At 37.5% G+C, this 18,557-nt stretch overlaps 2 protein-coding genes across 7 annotated transcripts in view; one reads left to right on the top strand and one right to left on the bottom strand.

The window, feature by feature from the left end:
* LOC106878792 (uncharacterized) overlaps positions 1-18,557 on the top strand; it is an 82,719-nt gene that overhangs the window by 25,937 nt on the left and 38,225 nt on the right. The gene's annotated exons all lie outside the window — the stretch shown is intronic.
* Positions 1-18,557, bottom strand: part of LOC106868157 (uncharacterized) — a 49,355-nt gene that overhangs the window by 19,675 nt on the left and 11,123 nt on the right. The window contains exon 1 of one of the 6 annotated variants that reach the window (XM_089351128.1): positions 5,033-5,056. The exons of the other annotated variants lie outside the window; for them this stretch is intronic. The gene's annotated coding sequence lies outside the window, so the exon portion shown is untranslated. Of the gene's footprint in view, positions 1-5,032; positions 5,057-18,557 lie in introns of those variants that run through there. 6 annotated transcript variants of the gene reach the window in all.

Below are 18,557 nucleotides of genomic sequence, written 5' to 3'. Positions count from 1 at the left end.
ACTCATTGCTTAAATAGTCACTAAATAAAGCAGTATAACATTATTGGATATACCAGTTTTACATATTCTTGGCAGCTGGTACATACATATTAATTACATGTAGAGACACCATATTTTGTTGTGCAACCATAATATACTATAAAGTATATTAAATGCTTTATAATTTGAAACTGTGTCCTACTATGTTAGCAGTGCAATTATATCACTATAGAAATTATAGACAACACTGATTTGTTACATTTCATATCTGATGATGGGGTACTAAAGAAGGAGCAAGAACTCCTGAAATATGCATATACACCCATTATCTATTTTCCCAGCTTCAATTGCATTGTTGTTTACATTAGACATCATCGGATACGACACATCATTACAAATCAGTGCTGGCTATAATTCCTATATAAAATTTGTAGAGATAATCTTAATATGTAGATATATACATATACATATATATATAAGTTAAAAAAAGACAAAAAACAATGGCCTTTCAACTGGATTTGGAGTACCCAACTGCCGGAATCTTTTGTACCTCGGATTACTGTTCCTGTTGGATCACGCCTTTCCTGCACTTTGATTACATATATATATATATATATATATATATATATATATATATATATATATATATATATATATATATATATATATATATGATCGTTGCCAGTGCTCTGATCGTTGCCAGTGCCCCTGGACTGGCTTGTGCGGGTGGCACATAAAAGACACCATTTCGAGCGTGGCCGTTTTCGTGCGGGTGACACGTAAAAGCACCCACTACACTCTCTGAGTGGTTGGCGTTAGGAAGGGCATCCAGCTGTAGAAACTCTGCCAAATCAGACTGGAGCCTGGTGTTGCCATCTGGTTTCACCAGTCCTCAGTCAAATCGTCCAACCCATGCTAGCATGGAAAGCGGACGTTAAACGATGATGATGATGATGATGATACCCAACATTTGGGTAACTGAAAAGCTAAACTTCCTTCAGTTATGGCAGAAAACTTTTATGTCTTACAGATAGGTACTCTCAGTGTTTATTCACGAAAGTCTATTCCATCCTAAGATGAGGAAATTTTGTTCTTTCCATTGATAATTTTCAGCAGTTTTAATGTCCAAAAATGCTCTCTTACATACTTACAGAAGATGATTAATGTTTACCAAGGGAATGCAATGTTCAACAGAATAGCTAGCAATAAACTGTTCACTTTTCACTGTTTGTTTACTCACCACTGACTTCTTTTCCAGTATGAATTAAGATGTATCAACACTTGCTTTAGTTATATCAAAGCATCTCAACTAAAACCCAAAACTTCTGTCAAAGAACAGAAGTTTGGGATTTTATCAGAATATCATTACTTGGTTTGACTTCATTCATATATATATATATATATATATTTGTTGTTGTTGGCACTCCATCGCTTACAATGACGAGGGTTCCAGTTGATTCGATCAACGGAACAGCCTGCTTGTAAAATTAATGTGCAAGTGGCTGAGCACTCCACAGACATGTGTACCCTTAACATAGTTCTCGGGGATATTCAGCGTGACACAGTGTGACAAGGCTGACCCTTTGAATTACAGGCACAACAGAAACAGGAAGTAAGAGTGAGAGAAAGTTGTGGTGAAAGAGTACAGCAGGGTTCGCCAACATACCCTGCTGGAGCCTCGTGGAGCTTTAGGTGTTTTCGCTCAATAAACACTCACAATGCCCAGTCTTGGAATCGAAACCGCGATCCTATGACCGCGAGTCCGCTGCCCTAACCACTGGGCCATTGCGCCTCCATATATATATATATATATATATATATATATATATTTATATTTACACTTTGGGTATACACCTGGCAGTATGCCAATTAAAGCACTTTCACTGTCTATGGCTACCTGATGTCACCCACAGTATTCACATAAATGCCACTGGATCTATGTCAAGAATCCTTTGGTGTCCATTGAGTATATAAAAATGAGAGAAACAGAAAATGGAATTCGTGAGATTCTTTATTAATCACAACAATCGTTTAGGCCCATCTTGCATCACTCCCTCACAGGTGAGATACTGTACAACTAGTTGTGGTGCATCCTTCGGTGCAGATGTATCTGATCAGGTGGCTATTCAAAAGGTACTTTGCTCAATCAACTTGATTTTGTTTGGCTCTTTTATAATGCATGTCGTAATCTGCCTGTATGCAACCAACTACAGGCAAATAACGACACGCATTATAATAGAACCAAGCGAAACAGAGTTTATTGAGGTACCCTTTGAAAAGTTACCTGACATGACAGATCTGCACCGAAGGATGCACCACAACCGGTTGTATAGTATCTCACCCATGAAGGACTGATGCAAGATGGGTCAAAATTATGGTTGTAATTAATAAAGAATCTTATGAATTCCATTTTCTATTTCCTTCATTTGGTGTATGTATATATATATACATATATATCTTTCTCTCTTTTCTCTTTTACTTGTTTCAGTCATTTGACTGTGGCCATGCTGGAGCACCACATTTAGTCAAGCAAATCGATCCCAGGACTTATTCTTTCTGGAAGCCTAGTACTTATTCTATTGGTCTCTTTTGCCGAACCGCTAAGTTACGGGGACGTAAACACACCACCATCGGTTGTCAAGCAATGTTGGGGGGACAAACACAGACACACAAACATATACACACACATACATATATATATATATAAATTGTAAATCCAAAACAAAAAAATAACAACAAAACTACAAAGGATTCCACGGTACATGTGTTTCAAGCTCTACATGTGTATAATATAATATAATATAATATAACATAATATAATATGTGTATAATCTACAATGTAAAGCTATCCTCAGCCGCAAAATTATCTCTCTCCCAGGAAATTATACCATCTCGACGTTGAAGTAGGAAGAAATGTGTGATGTAAGAGGTGAAAATCCTTTCGGTATTCTGTATAGTACTATATCTGGTATAATTCTCCACCCGGACATAATCTCTCCGGTCCTTCGAAAACCTTCCATACCTTGCGACGATTCAGTGTGTAGTGTTAAGTTGGTGGTTAAGAACAATACAATACCATAAAAAGACATACACAGATATTCATGTAAAAAAGTAAGAATAAACTTAAAATAAAAATAAAACTTAAAATAAAATAAAATAAAAAATAAAAAATAAATAAAATAAAAAATTAAAAAATTAAAAAAATAAAAAATAAAGGGAGTCATATCGGTGGGGCGGGTAATCTAGGAAGTAATAAGAGAAAGACTGGATAGTCAAGTAAGCTACATCTAAGCTATTTCGATGGGTTGGTGAAGGGTGGTGAGGAACAATCTAAATGTAGAAGAAGATAAAGTGATAAATAAAATAGATACAAAGATCTTAAAGGTCGTAAGGGATAGATATGTATGAGCTGTATCTGTCTATCTCAGTGGTGGGTCGTAAATAAGAAGTGTCATGCCAGAATAGACTTGGAACATGAAACATGATATATATACACATATATACGAAGGGCTTCTTTCAGTTTCTGTCTACCAAATCCACTCACAAGGCTTCGGTTAGCCTGAGGCTATAGTAGAAGACACTTGCCCAAGGTGCCACACAGTGAGAATGAACCCGGAACCATGTGATTCACAAGCAAGCTATTTACATAGCTATATAGATCATTGTCATTATCATCATCATCATTTAAAGTATGTTTTCCATGCTGGCATGTGTTGGACAGTTTGACAGGATCTGGCAAGCTGCAGAGCTGTGCTGAGCTCTAGTATCAGGTTTGGCATGTTCTCTATGGATGGATGCCCTTCCTAACACCAACCACCTTACAGTGTGTACTGAGTGCTTTTTTTGTACCACCAGTACTAGTGAGGTCACCAAGTAAATTGTAAGTCAGAAAAGAACAGGAAAGAGAAAAGCTCCCATGGCTAAGTGTGGAGGTGGAAGTGATTTAGAAGGGAGCGGTGGCTTTATGCCAGGTGCTGAAAGGCTAAAGTATGATACAGGAATGCGAACAGGTGTCTTGCTATAGAGAACATATACATATATATATATATATATATATATATATATACGCATGCGCGCGCACACACACGCATACAGACACACATCATCATCATCATCATCGTTTAACGTCCGCTTTCCATGCTAGCATGGGTTGGACGATTTGACTGAAGACTGGTGAACCAGATGGCTACACCAGGCTCCAATCTGATTTGCCAGAGTTTCTACAGCTGCATGCCCTTCCTAATGCCAACCACTCCGAGAGTGTAGTGGGTGCTTTTACATGCCACCGGCACGAAATACATATATATTTATATATTCTCAGATAAATTTGTTTCTTTTACCATTTATTTTAATCCTTATTTTTCAACAATTCTAACAGTGCAGTCAATAATTTATTCTCCTTCATTGTTCATAATTTCTTGTCAATGTTCCACTAGCTTGTAAATGCCTTAATAATGGAAATCACCAAGTCTTCACTTGAAGAATTCATTGAATCATTTTTCAGCTCCATGTCACAACCTGTTGGAAAGTAACCAGAACAAGGTGATAATCTGAAGGTGCTTTATTAGGAGAAAATGGTGGGTACAGTAGAACTTCCCAGGTGAGCTCTTGGGCTTCCATGCTGGTGGCACCATTTGAACATGATCGTTACCAGCGTCACCTTCTTGGCACTTGTGCCGGTGGCACGTGAAAAGATATTTGAGCGAGATCATTGCCAATACCACTGGACTGGCTCCTGTGCAGATGGCACATAAAATACACCATTTTGAGTGTGGCCATTGCCAGTACCGCCTGATTGGCCTTTATGCCGTTGGCACGTAAAAGCACCCACTACACTCTCTGAGTGGTTGGCATTATGAGGGGCATCCAGCTGTAGAAACTCTGCCAAATCAGATTGGAGCCTGGTGTAGCCATCTGGTTCACCAGTCCTCAGTCAAATCATCCAACCCATGCTAGCATGGAAAGCAGATGTTAAACGATGATGATGATGATGATGATCAAATAAGCAATGTGCAGGTGATTGCTGTTGTGTTGAAGAAGTAAGCCGTGTCACCAGTTGTGTTGCTTCAGCAGGATTGCCTTGTTGAGCTGGTGCATTTGATAAATGTAAAACTCTGCACTGGCCATGTGGTTGTTTTTAAACATTTTGTAGTGGATTAGCGATGCCCAATCCCACCAAGTGCAGATCAGTTTTGCAGGGGTGCAGCTCTGGCTTGGCTCAAGGTGCTGTTTGCTTGTCAGGACAAAGCTATTCTTTCCTCTGCTTCACATTTATGTACAGACACTGTTTTTCATTGCTTGTGACAATGAAGTAAAGAAATCTCCGTTTGTGTCCATGAGCAGCCTGGTGTTAAGTGAGTGAACTGACAGCAACAGAGAAACATGGGAGTTTGGATCCAGAGCATGTTGCACTCATGCACTGAGCTTTTGAATGTTATTCATTGGGTGATGGTATCATGAGAGTATCCTATCTGCAGGGCCAATTCCATTGTGGATTAGTTTGGATCCTTGTAGATGAGCTCTTTCAATCAATCCTCTTTAACAAACTGGCTGGAATGAAGAGTCTGTAACATGAAATTTCCTCTCCTTCAAGCCAGAAAATCATTTTTGTGCAGCCCTTTCAGTAAAAGTGCCTTCTCTGTACACAGGACAAATGTCTCAAGCAGCTTTAGCAGATCTGGAACCTTGACTGAAAACCAAGAGAAGCAAGTGTCAAAAATCCTCATTTTTTTTTTCTACTTAACATTCCATTGTCATATGTCTGAAAAGAGGTAAGATTTATTCAAATTTCAAAAGTGATAAATAAAAGTTGTACAGGAAAAATAGAGCTATAAAAAACCCATAAAACATTGCAATAACAATATTCTTTGTGTTGATGTAAATAAAATCAGAAGCAAAAAACAAATTCATCTGATAAACACACACACATAGCTATACGGGACACAAGCATGGCTGTGTGGTTAAAAAGCTTACTTCCCAACTAAATGGTTTCAAGTTCAGTCCCACTGCTTTGCATTGTGAGCAAATGTCTTCTACTATAGCTATGGGCCAACCAAAGCCTTCCGAGTGGATTTAGTAGACGGAAACTGAAAGAAGCCTGTATCACACACACACAGAGGAAACATATTGACATGTCTTCCATGCCCCACTTTACAATAGCTACAGACATTTTTCCTGCCAAATGACCATCCCAAAATACAACAATATCTCTTTCAACACATGATTTCACATCAGGAATCTTGCAAAACAAATACATAACTACACACATGCATGTGCGTGCACGTGTGTGTTTATTATTCTTATACAAGAATGTTGTTGACAGTGACTTGGAAGTTTCAGCCAGCTAAATCATCATTGGATGCAATAAAGTTAGTTTTGTTTTTATAAAGTCTCTGTGGAGTTAAGAATCATCTTTGAGCGTTTACCAACCACATGGTTCCGGGTTCAGTCCCACTGTGTGGCATCTTGGGCAAGTGTCTTCTACTATAGCCTCGGGCTGACCAAAGCCTTGTGAGCGGATTTGGTAGACAGAAACTGAAAGAAGCCCATCATATGTGTGTGTGTGTGTGTGTGTGTGTGTGTGTGTGTGTGTGTGTGTGTGTGTGTGTGTGTGTGTGTGTTTTTCTGTGTCTGTGTTTGTCCCCCTAGCAATGCTTGACAACCGATGCTGGTGTGTTTATGTCCCCGTCACTTAGCGATTCGGCAAAAAGAGACCGATAGAATAAATACTAGGCTTACAAAGAATAAGTCCCGGGGTCGATTTACTCGACTAAAGGCGGTGCTCCAGCATGGCCACAGTCAAATGACTGAAACAAGTAAAAGAGTAAAGAGTATGTAAGTTTGAATGAGGTCAGTAATTAGATTTTCGTGGAAAGGTGCTTTTGAAAAACTTTTATTGATTAAATTCAAGGTTACGATATTGTTTAAAGTTTATTCATGCATGTAGAACTTTGTAAACAAGCCTGTAACTGTTTCTCTTACGTTAGGTAGACAGGCAGCGTGACAGTATTTTTGTTGATTTTGGTACTATTGGATTTAATCATCCTTTTACTTTAACAATATATAAGTCAAAGATACAAAGTCCGGTATTGAAGGCTTTAGTAATAGGGTGTGTTAATCTTTTTTCCACAAAATAATCTAGATAGGTGGTGAGTTTAGGTTGGTCCTGTTTTGTCGTGTTATTTATGGTATTTCCAACTTACATCTGTAAGGCATGTCATGGCTTTGTTAGTATAGAAAATTATTTCTCATGTGCTTTGATGTTCACAAAAGTGTTTGAGCAGAGATTGCATATTTATATGTTTCTCTCTAGGTGTTCATTGTTCTATATGCAATTTTATTGGTATTTTTCCTTTACTTTTTTTTTACTTTTACTTGTTTCAGTCACTTTGACTATGGCCATGATGAAGCACGACCTTAAAGGGTTTTTAGATAAAGAAATCGCCCCCAAGACTTATTCTTTGTAAGCCTGGTACTTATTCTATCAGTCTCTTTTGCCAAACTGCTAGTTTATGGGGATGTAAACACACCAACATCAGTTGTCAAGTGATCATGGGGGCCAAACACAGACTCAAAAGATTCACACGCACACACACACATATATATATATACAATGAGCTTCTTTCAGTTTCCATCTACCAAATCCACTAACAAGGCTTTGGTTGGTGCAAAGCTATAGTAGAAGATACTTGCCCAAGGTGTCATGCAGTGGGACTAAACCCAGAACCATATGAGAAGCAAACTTCTTACCAGACAGCCACACCTCCTGTTTTGTGGAGGTGAAGTCTGTTTGTTCTTTGTTTATAAAATTTCTTCAAATCCTGTTCTAGATATATGCTGGGAACAAAATTATAATATAATTTAATTTAAAAAAGAAATTGAAATAAAATAAAATATATAAATTTATACTCTACAAAAGTCAACCCGTCAGATTAATGTAAACTTGTTTTTATTAGGCATGGCTGTGTAGTAAGAAGCTTGCTTCTCAACCACATGGTTCTGGGTTCAGTCCCACTGCATGGTACCTTGGGCAAGTATCTTCTACTATAGCTTTGCGCCAACTAAAGCCTTGTTAGTGGATTTGGTAGATGGAAACTGAAAGAAGCTCATTGTATATATATATATATATATATATATATATATGTGTGTGTGTGTGTGTGTGTCTTCTACTATAGCCTCAGGACAACCAAAGCCTTGTATGTGGATTTGATAGACAAAAACTGAGAGAAGCCCATTGTATATATGTGTGTGTATCTTTGTGTCTGTATTTGTCAGCCCACCACTGCTTGACAACCAGTGCTGGTGTGTTTTGCATCCTCATAACTTAGCAGTTTAACAAAAGGGACTGATAGAATAAGTACCAGGCTTTAAAAAATAAGTACTGGAGTTGGGATATTCAATTAAAAATGGATCTTTCTGATTTGGCAGACACCATTTGTTTTCTAACGAAACACTTTCAAAGTTGGGACACTGGTAGAATGTGTCATATAAAACATCCTTTACTCTTAGTGTTGTTGAGAAAAGTTTATATTTTTAAAGTTATTTCGTATTAAAGTTGTCGTATTTTGGTAATTTCAACCAATCACTGACTTCTATTGAGGTGAAAACAATTACTGCTGTGGTTTGTCAACAACACGTTGTGGCGGTGTAATGGGATCTTTTCCCTTGAATAAAATTAGTGCCGTTGTTTGTCAACAACAAGTATCGGTGGTACTGTTATTTATGACATCGTTTGTGCGTTTGTACTGGTTTTAGCTTTAGGGTTTTAGGGTTAGGGTTAGGGTTACAGTTAGGGTTATGAGTATTTTTGCCAAATTTGGTGAAAAATTTGTGGCTGTGTATTGAACAGATTTTCACCAAATTTGGCAAAAATACTCATAACCCTAACCCTAACCCTAAAACCCGAACTCTAAAACCCAAACCCTAACCCTAAAGCTAAAACCAGTACAAACACACAAACGATGTCATAAATAACAGTACCGCCAATAGTTATTGTTGACCAACAACGGGAGTAATTTTATTCAAGGGAAAAGATCCCATTACACCGCCACAACATGTTGTTGACAAACCACAGCAGAAATTGTTTTCACCTCAATAGATGTCAGTGATTGGTTGAAATTACTGAAATACGACAACTTTTAACATGAAATAACTTCGAATATAAAAATTTTTCTGTTCTGTGAGACAAAATATACAATTATACAAAGTTTTAAAGTATTTTGTTAGAAAATACACTAAATAAAAAATGGTGTCCGCCAAATCAGAAAGATCCCTAAAAATTCTGCAAAGTGGTGTCCCAGCATGGCCACAGTCTAATGAATGAAACAAGTCAAAATAAAATAGAAGAAAAGATATATATATATATACATATATAAAATGAGTTTAGAGGGGATTGGGAACTAATTAGTACTGCTAAGCCTTACAGCATAGGGGGAAATAGAAGTGACTTCTGTGTAGAGGAGGTTTACCAAATATTTACATCAAAATACGCATTAATAAATGAAAGACAAGAACAAGCAGTGAATTGTTTACACATACACACATAGACTTTTAAACAATATAAATGATTCTAGATAGTCAATGCCCCTGCAAAATGTAAAGCCTAATATAAATATAAATAATAGCAGTTAAACAAAAATATTTAATAAAAAAATAGTTATAAACATCATCAAATCAATGAATACCCAACACAAAAAATGGATGAACTCAACCAAAAATGAATTTAAACAAACAAAAACACTTCAATACAAACACTGCATTCAGAATAAAAAACAAAGCACACAAGGATTCAGATGAACAAGGAACCTCACAAAAACAACAACCTCAGTATTGACCTATTTTAGGACCAAGCCTTAACCTTGGACAATGACTAAAGTGGAATCAAGGTCAACAGCACATATCTATAAATAACAACATCCCTGCTTTCCACAGAACAACTAACAAAAGTTTACTTCAGCCAGTTGACTTCAAAGAAGACCAGATGGATGGACTCTGATGAGACTGCACTGACAATACTGAAAAGTCGCATCTGCAACAGTGAGTCGTCGCTGCAGTGGAAACACGTATAAGACATTGTAATATTCTGCATATAACTATCAAATATTTTGTGGATGGACAAGTCTCCATACTCCTTATTATTATTATTAATACTAATATATACATATGTATGTACATATGTATATGTATTCATGCATGTGTATATACATATATATATATATATATATATATATATATATATATATATGACTACTGACCGAGACCTTGACTACTGACCGAGACCTTTGGAAATGTGCTGACTACTGACCGAGACCTTTGGAAATCTGCTGACTACTGACCGAGACCTTTGGAAATGTGCTGTGCGTGAGAAGACCCGGCAAGCCAAGTAAGATCGTTGCCAGTGCCCCTGGACTGGCTCTTGTGCGGGTGGCACATGAGATGCACCATTTTGAGCGTGGCCGTTGCCAGTACCGCCTGACTGGCTCCCGTAGGATTTTCGAGTGAGATCGTTGCCAGTGCCCCTGGACTGGCTTGTGCGGGTGGCGCATAAAAGACACCATTTCAAGCGTGGCCGTTTTCATGCGGGTGACACGTAAAAGCACCCACTACACTCTCTGAGTGGTTGGCGTTAGGAAGGGCATCCAGCTGTAGAAACTCTGCCAAATTAGATTGGAGCCTGGTGTTGCCATCCGGTTTCACCAGTCCTCAGTCAAATCGTCCAACCCATGCTAGCATGGAAAGCGAACGTTAAACGATGATGATGATGATGATGATATAAACTTTAAATAGAGCTCAAAATTGATCCGTTGAAAATACTTTATTGCAACAACAATAACAATAATAATAACAAATAAATAGACCTATGTACATTTCGATAGAACATCCATCTATTACTGTGTGCCATCTATTACTTTTTCATCCTGTTTTGTATATTTTCATGGGTCAACTATGAAAATTAGATTTGAATGGTTTCTGTTTTTTTGGGATGTGTATTGCTGATAATAATGATGGTGATGATAGCAATAATAATGGGACCCTGAGGAGATGGAGTATCCTATATTTTATAATATTTTATAATAATTTATGATATGTATTAATCATTCTGGATGTTCTATCGAAATGTACATAGGTCTATTTATTTGTTATTATTATTGTTATTGTTGCAATAAAGTATTTTCAACGGATCAATTTTGAGCTCTATTTAAAGTTGATATATATTCAAAAACTCAACTGTGAGTTTTTTGCTAAGATTATTAACAGATACCATATTTTTTACCAAATTATTTGGTTAAAAAAAATATATATTTAATATATATATATATATATATATATATATATATATATATGTGTGTGTGTGTGTGTGTGTGTGTGTGTATGTGTGTGTGTGTGTGTGTGTGTGTGTGTATGTATGTTTATATACAGTAGTGTCCATAATTTAAGGGTCAGGAAGAACAAGTGTATTGAAATAGTTATCATAGAAGATTAACAAAACCTTGAGACTAAATATTTAGATATATCTAATACTCTTTTACTCTTTTACATGTTTCAGTCTTTTGACTGTGGCCATGCTGAAGCACCGCCTTTAGTCGAGCAAATCGACCCCAGGACTTATTCTTTAGAAGCCTAGTACTTATTCTATCGGTCTCTTTTGCCGAACCGCTAAGTTACGGGGACATAAACACACCAGCATCGGTTGTCAAGCGATGTTGGGAGGGTCAAACACAGACACACAAACACATACATATATATATACATATATACGACGGGCTTCTTTCAGTTTCCGTCTACCAAATCCACTCACAAGGCTTTGGTCAGCCCGAGGCTATAGTAGAAGACACTTGCCCAAGATGCCACGCAGTGGGACTGAACCCGGGACCATGTGGTTGGTAAGCAAGCTACTTACCACACAGCCACTCCTACGCCTCGTGAAAATTTCAAGTGAATGGAATAAATATTTCATAAGTTTTGAGGAAATAAACAAACAATCTTCCAAATTGCAGTGGCCAAAAGTTAAGGGTCACTTAGAAAAAATGAACTACTAACCAAGGTATGTGTTGTTTAGAAGACTGTTAATGGGCTAACAGTCATTTCTTATTATCTTACATTATTGGGACATTCAAGTGTCAATATGGCGGCTTGTGAGAGACGACTGGTGTACTGTGATGAAAAACAAAGGATTGTGTGCCTTCACCAAGAGGGCAAGTCAAATTTTGTGATAGCAACTACTGTAGGAAGGTCAAAAAGTGTTGTGCAACGGATTGTTTTAAGTCATCAGGATCGACAGAGTCTAGATCCAAAACTGGCAGACCTCAGTAGGATCGTATTATGACTAGAATGTCACTGAAGGATAGGTTTAAGAGAGTTACTGAGATATCCCACTAGTTTAGCTCTACTTCTGATGCCGACGTATCATGCAAAACAGCTTCTCGAAGGTTATGAGGTTCTAGGCTGCTTACTTGGGCACCGGCAAAGAAACCTCTGATCTTCAAGAAGAATCAAAGAGCCCGTCTTCATTTTGCTCATGAACATGTCATTCGGACAGAAAAACAGTGGTCGCAGGTTCATTTTAGCGATGAATCAAAGTTTAATGCGATTGGTTTCAATGGTGAGATGTATGTCTGACGATGAAGTGGTGAAAGGTTATCTCATGCCTGTGTGAAGAAGACAATGAAATATGGAGGAGGCAGTGTAATGGTATGGGGAGTGATTTCTATTGCTGGTCCTGGTCCACTTATTTGACTACAAGGGACTATCAATGCTGAATTCTTAGACAGCAAGCCCTTCCTCATCTCCAATCCTTGTCAGTTCACCCTCCTATCTTCAAGCAGGACAATACTTCCTGTCACACTGCGAAGAGAGTTGAAGATATTTTGAGTGAAGGGGTTGATCTCATGGGCTGGCCACCTCAAAGTCCTGACCTCAATCCTATAGAAAACATTTGGAAGATTATTGGAAATGGGGCACAAAGGAGTATTCCAAAGAACCATGATGAACTCTGGGAATTATTGGAAAACAAATGGAACAATATAACTCCAACATTTTGCAAGAAATTAATTCAGTCCTGTGGTAACAGATGTCAGGAGGTCATTGACAGTCGAGGAATGTTCACAAAATATTAATAGTAATGGTTTCTTTTTGTTCTTGTTCTATTTTCCATTGTTTTTCTAAGTGACCCTTAACTTTTGGCCATTGCAGTTTGGAAGATTATCTGCTTATTTCCTCAAAACTTACGAAATATTTATTCCATTCAGTTGAAATTTTCACGGAAGATAGATATTAAATATATCTAAATACGTGTAAAATATCTAGTCTCAAGGTTTTGTTAATCTTCTATAATAACTATTTCACTTGTTCTTACTGACCATTAAATTATGGCTGTTACTGTATATATATATATATATATATATATATATATCTTAATATATAAATCTGAAATTGTGTGTTTGTGTGAAGCCTTTTTGAAAGTTTATAGAAATCCACATTTTCCACTTTTTCGTAAAAATTTTTACATCAATGGAATTTTCTCGATCTGAACTTTCCAGTGCAGTAATTAGATTTTTAAAATTCCGTTTACTTTGTGTGATTTAAGGGAGATTTGGTTGTTGTTTCTAGCAACTTTTATATTTCATCCCTGCTACCTGGAACGCCATTCTTACACACGCGCTCAACATAAAAATATAGAGAGTAAGAGTAAAAGAGGGAGAGGGAGAGAGAGAGAGAAAGTGATACATACAACGTCATAGATTAAACTTTCATCTCAGTATTCTTTACCTATTTTTCATAACATAGATACGTAAAAACACACACAACCACACATACATGACCTGTGACAACAACATACACATTGCTCTCAATCTCTATTCATTTCTCCCCCTCTTCCTCTCTCAAACGTATACACGTGCAAGTAAACAATCATTCACATTGTGGTATATTTACAAAACATCGATGGCATAACTACAGAGTTGTATCCCCCAACTTTGGAAGGTCATAACTTTCATAAAAATGAATATTTTTTAATGAAATTTTCTATGCATATATTATTTATTATGTAGATTCCAAATATACAAAAATTTTCGGTGAAAGTGTTTTGGAAGGGGGTGGGGTACAATATTCGGAAATTCCACTTAAATTCCTCTTAACTTCCAGGAAAATGAATATTTTTTCATGAAATTTTGTACAAATGTACCTTGATGTATGTACATTTCAAGCATGTAGGAATTTTGAAGTAAACAACTGCAGGTTATTTTTGAGAAGTGTTCCCCACTCGGTGGTGTTTCGGAGCAAGTCGTCCATATTTGTTTCATTTTTCTCTATTATGTGCTTATGTGCATCCTTAGATTTCTAATGAAGTAATAGGCAGTGAAGAGAAGCAGTCATAAGAAAACTTTTAACTACCCCTATTCCTTTCTCTCCCCCTCTCTACCTCTTCCTCTCTCGCTCTCTCAAAAGCATACACGTGCAAGTACACAATCATTCAGTAAAATATAACTCATGTTCGTCAATGTTTTGTAAATTTACCAAGATTTTCACTAGGGTGTTAGGGTTAGGGTTTTAGGGTCAGGGTTAGGGTTTAGGATTAATGTTACGGTTACGGTTTTTAGGGTCAGTGTTAGGGTTAGTGTTAGGGTTAGTGTTAGGATTAGGGTTGGGTAATCGTGCGGGTGTTAATCTGAAAAATTACAGATATATGAATAGTACCGACACTGCCATCTATTATAACTTTTGTTGTTCTGTTTAATATATACATAGATTATGCCTCCAAAGAAGAGAGTTTGCTGGGGAAAGACAGCAACCGGTTTAAAATGACAGCAACAGACTGCAGTAATGCACCACATTCCAGAAGCTATTTTGAACATAATGCAAAATGGTGCATCAACATCTTCTGTCCAATCTGATAGAATTCTGGCAAAACTGTGTAGCAACAGATCGCCAGCAATTGCTTCATCAGAAATTGCCGTCCTAGCTCCTGCTAAAAGGGATTACCCTGCCATGTATAATCAGGGCAGCACAAAAAGTTGTTTTGCACAAGCATTTCTATAGCCAATTACACGGATGAAATTTACGTATGCTTAATAATTTTACGCAAAACAGCCTTCAGACTTTCCCTATTAATTTCATCGTCTTTTGAATTATGAACATATTTACATCATAAGGGTTTTTTCGTTGTAAGGCTTTCTTTTTTAGTTGATTTTCAGCTAGCAAGACTTACCATAGATGGCATAATAAGTCACACCCGGACAAGGTCGGGTTATACTGCTAGTATATATATATATATATATATATATATATACAGGGTGCGGTGAATATATTGTCATCTAAATTATGCAAAATGAAAATAACACTGACATCTCATTTTAACAGATATATTTACCAAAATTACATAAAAAATATCTTGAAATACTAAAAGAATAAATTTATTGAATGAAATTGCCATTGTCTTCAACCACAGCCACCAGACGACTTCAGAATCTCCTTCTGGACAGTCTCCTTGTTTAACTTGGTGAATGCTGCCATAATCCTTGGCTTCAATTTATCTTTGGTGTTACAAGTTTTGTTGGTCTCCTGCTCAACTGCGTCCTACACATAATAATCAAGGGGATTGCAGTCTGGGGAGTTAGGTGGCCAGATGTTAGGAGTGGTGTAGTTTCAGGAATTGCCTAACAGCCATGACTGGGTTCTCCTGCTTGTGTGGCATGGTGCAGAGTCTTGTTGCCAGGTATAGGGTTTTCCAGCAGCCACCTACCTTCTTGACCCAGGGCAGCACTACCCCATTCAGGCATTTGATGTAGGCCTCCATGTCAAGCCTGAAGCTGTGTGAGAAGATGAATGGAGGGATAATGTCGTCATTAGTAGTGATCACTCTAAACACCATGATGTTGACTGGATGTTTGATTTTCATTACTCTCACTACATGTCCTCAGATTGCAATGCTCTCAGATTGACATCCAAACACTCTGAAATGTTTGTATTGGAGCTTCTGGCATGAATGTCTAGCAGTACAGCATGCCATTTCCAAGTTTCTGGCAGAGTGAATTACATCATGGTGCTGTTTTTCTCACAGACTGTGCCCAACTGACCCTACTGTGTAGTCAACAAAATCAAAAACAATGTGCATGTGTGACATTAAAGATATAAAATGGAGACAATTTACCTATTGCAATGTGTGTCTATGTATGTATATTCACACAGGTGAGCACATAAGTGCAAAACAAGGGGGAAAAGATAGTACTTGAATATAAGTGTGTGGGTGTATTTATATATACATATGTATATCGCAACAGTCTGACAAACGGTTAAGTGAAACTCAAAGTAACAGTTTGTGAAGATTTCTTTGGCTTTAATAAATAGTATATGCATATATAGATGCACGCACACACATACACACACACACATTATACAGTCAACAGGTGAGATCTAGAGATGTTCAATATAGAAAACACATTGTAGTGCTCAAATGGTTTGAACTGACACTACAAAATCTTTATTTAGGACTAAGTCCGTGGGGTAAAGAGTGGATATAAGGAAACTAGGAGGAGGTGGGGCTTCATCCTCAACCAGAACTCCTTAGCACTACTTATCCCTTGCCATTGTTATCAACCTTTCCCTCCCTTTCTCTCTCTATCTACTTTCATATCTTTCAATCTACTTCAGTACTCTTCCTCTGTCACCAACCCACCTTCATTCTTTGAATTTCCTCATCGCTTCCCTATTGGCATCTGTAACTATCCCTTTCCTTTACTTCAATACCCACCCCTCCCTTCTTTCATTGTACCTACTTCTCTTTCTCAGTTCTATAGCTTCCACCATCCCTCATTAATAATATCTGTTGTGAACACACCCAACAAAGACACCATGTTTCACAATCACTACCTATCCCACCCCTTCCTACTAATCTCTGGACTTACCACTTTTACTTCTCTCAATCCACTGGTCACTCACCCCTCCCTCTTCCTGTTCTGCCTCTGCTATCTCTTCTTGCCCTTCCTCTACTTGGACACTTCAGCCTGAACTGTCTACATCCTCTTTCCACCTACTTCTATTTGCCTTCTTTGCTCATTCTACCCTTAAATTCTCTTGCATTATGGTATGAACTGTTAAATGTCAATCTCTCCACCTTGAAGATAGAGGCCAACTTTATGGTAATGTTTATATGCATCCACTACTGGTTGCATATCCTTGACTTTCTGCACACTCCATCTGCCAACATTACAACTATTATGTAATTCTGAGCCCTAGAAACAGCTGTTGGATTTGAAATACTATGCCTTCTCCCCTTAGTTTTCTATATTTTTTGCATTCCATGTAAATTTGTTCTGTAACTACATTCATATGTGGTAGAGTATGGAGGACTGCGGAACAACTAAACGAACATCTGAGACAATATGACGACAAAAAACAGTCCTTCATACTCTACCAACATGCCAAAGACCAGCATGGAGGCAGCTTGGGTCAACTTGATATCCGCATCTTATCCAAGCACCCAAAAGACCCAACTCTAAGACAAATACGGGAGTACATCCTTATAAATGAAACTTTCCCAATACTAAATAGGAAATACACATAGTAGATATCATACCCCCATACCCACATTTTACACAGGTAGAGTAGAACAGTTAATGGGCTTTTATGCAGATAGATGTATGTAGGTCTGTGTGTGTGGGTGTATGTGTGTGTGTGTGCATGTATGTGTATGTAAACAAACAGGTCTACATACAAACGGGTAGGTACATAGGGTATATGAACAGACAACCACATACGCAAATAGAGACTGAAACACATGACCACATATACACACACACTTTACTTCACACAAAGACACATGTCCACACATATGGAGATGTGCACCCATACATACAAACATGGTACATAGCAGCAAAACACACACACACACACTCAGACATGCACACACAAGGAGACAGAGGTACATACATACATATACACACACATACATAAAAAACACACAAACACAGGAATATGCAGAATACATACATACATGCAAACGCACACACATACATACATATTAGCATACACACACATACATACATATATACATATGCACACACACACAGACATACATACACACACATGCACACATACATGCATGCATACATACACACACACTGAGACACACACATGCGCAAAAACAAACAAAAGCAAAAAAGAACACAGCGTAAATAACGGACAGTCAAGACTATTGATAAGGTTGCAAGACGCAATGAAAATTTTAGGAAAATAAAAAGAAAAATAAGTGGAAATTTTACCGGTGAGTGTGTTAAATTTTAAGGCACAATAAGAAAATGACTCTCCCCAGACACAACAGTATATATATATATATATATATATATATATATCAGGGAGATGAACCTGCTAGATATGTACAAAAAGGTGTTGGTAGAAACTACAAAAGGTGTACCCAGTGCAAGCTATGGCACATAAGAGGTGCAGCAGTATCAGAGGAAGGTTAATAGAGAAAATAGTCTTTGTGTGTAGTAGATGTGTAGGTACAATAAACATTAGGAATGTCAAATGCCCAGGGAATTATTTAGAAGTAGTAGATAACTTCTGTTACCTAGGTGACCAAG

Source organism: Octopus bimaculoides, chromosome 4 (assembly GCF_046866305.1).
Source record: "Octopus bimaculoides isolate indiv1 chromosome 4, ASM4686630v1, whole genome shotgun sequence".
Classification (NCBI taxonomy): Eukaryota; Metazoa; Mollusca; class Cephalopoda; order Octopoda; family Octopodidae; genus Octopus; species Octopus bimaculoides.
This window is presented reverse-complemented; position numbering and strand designations above follow the sequence as displayed.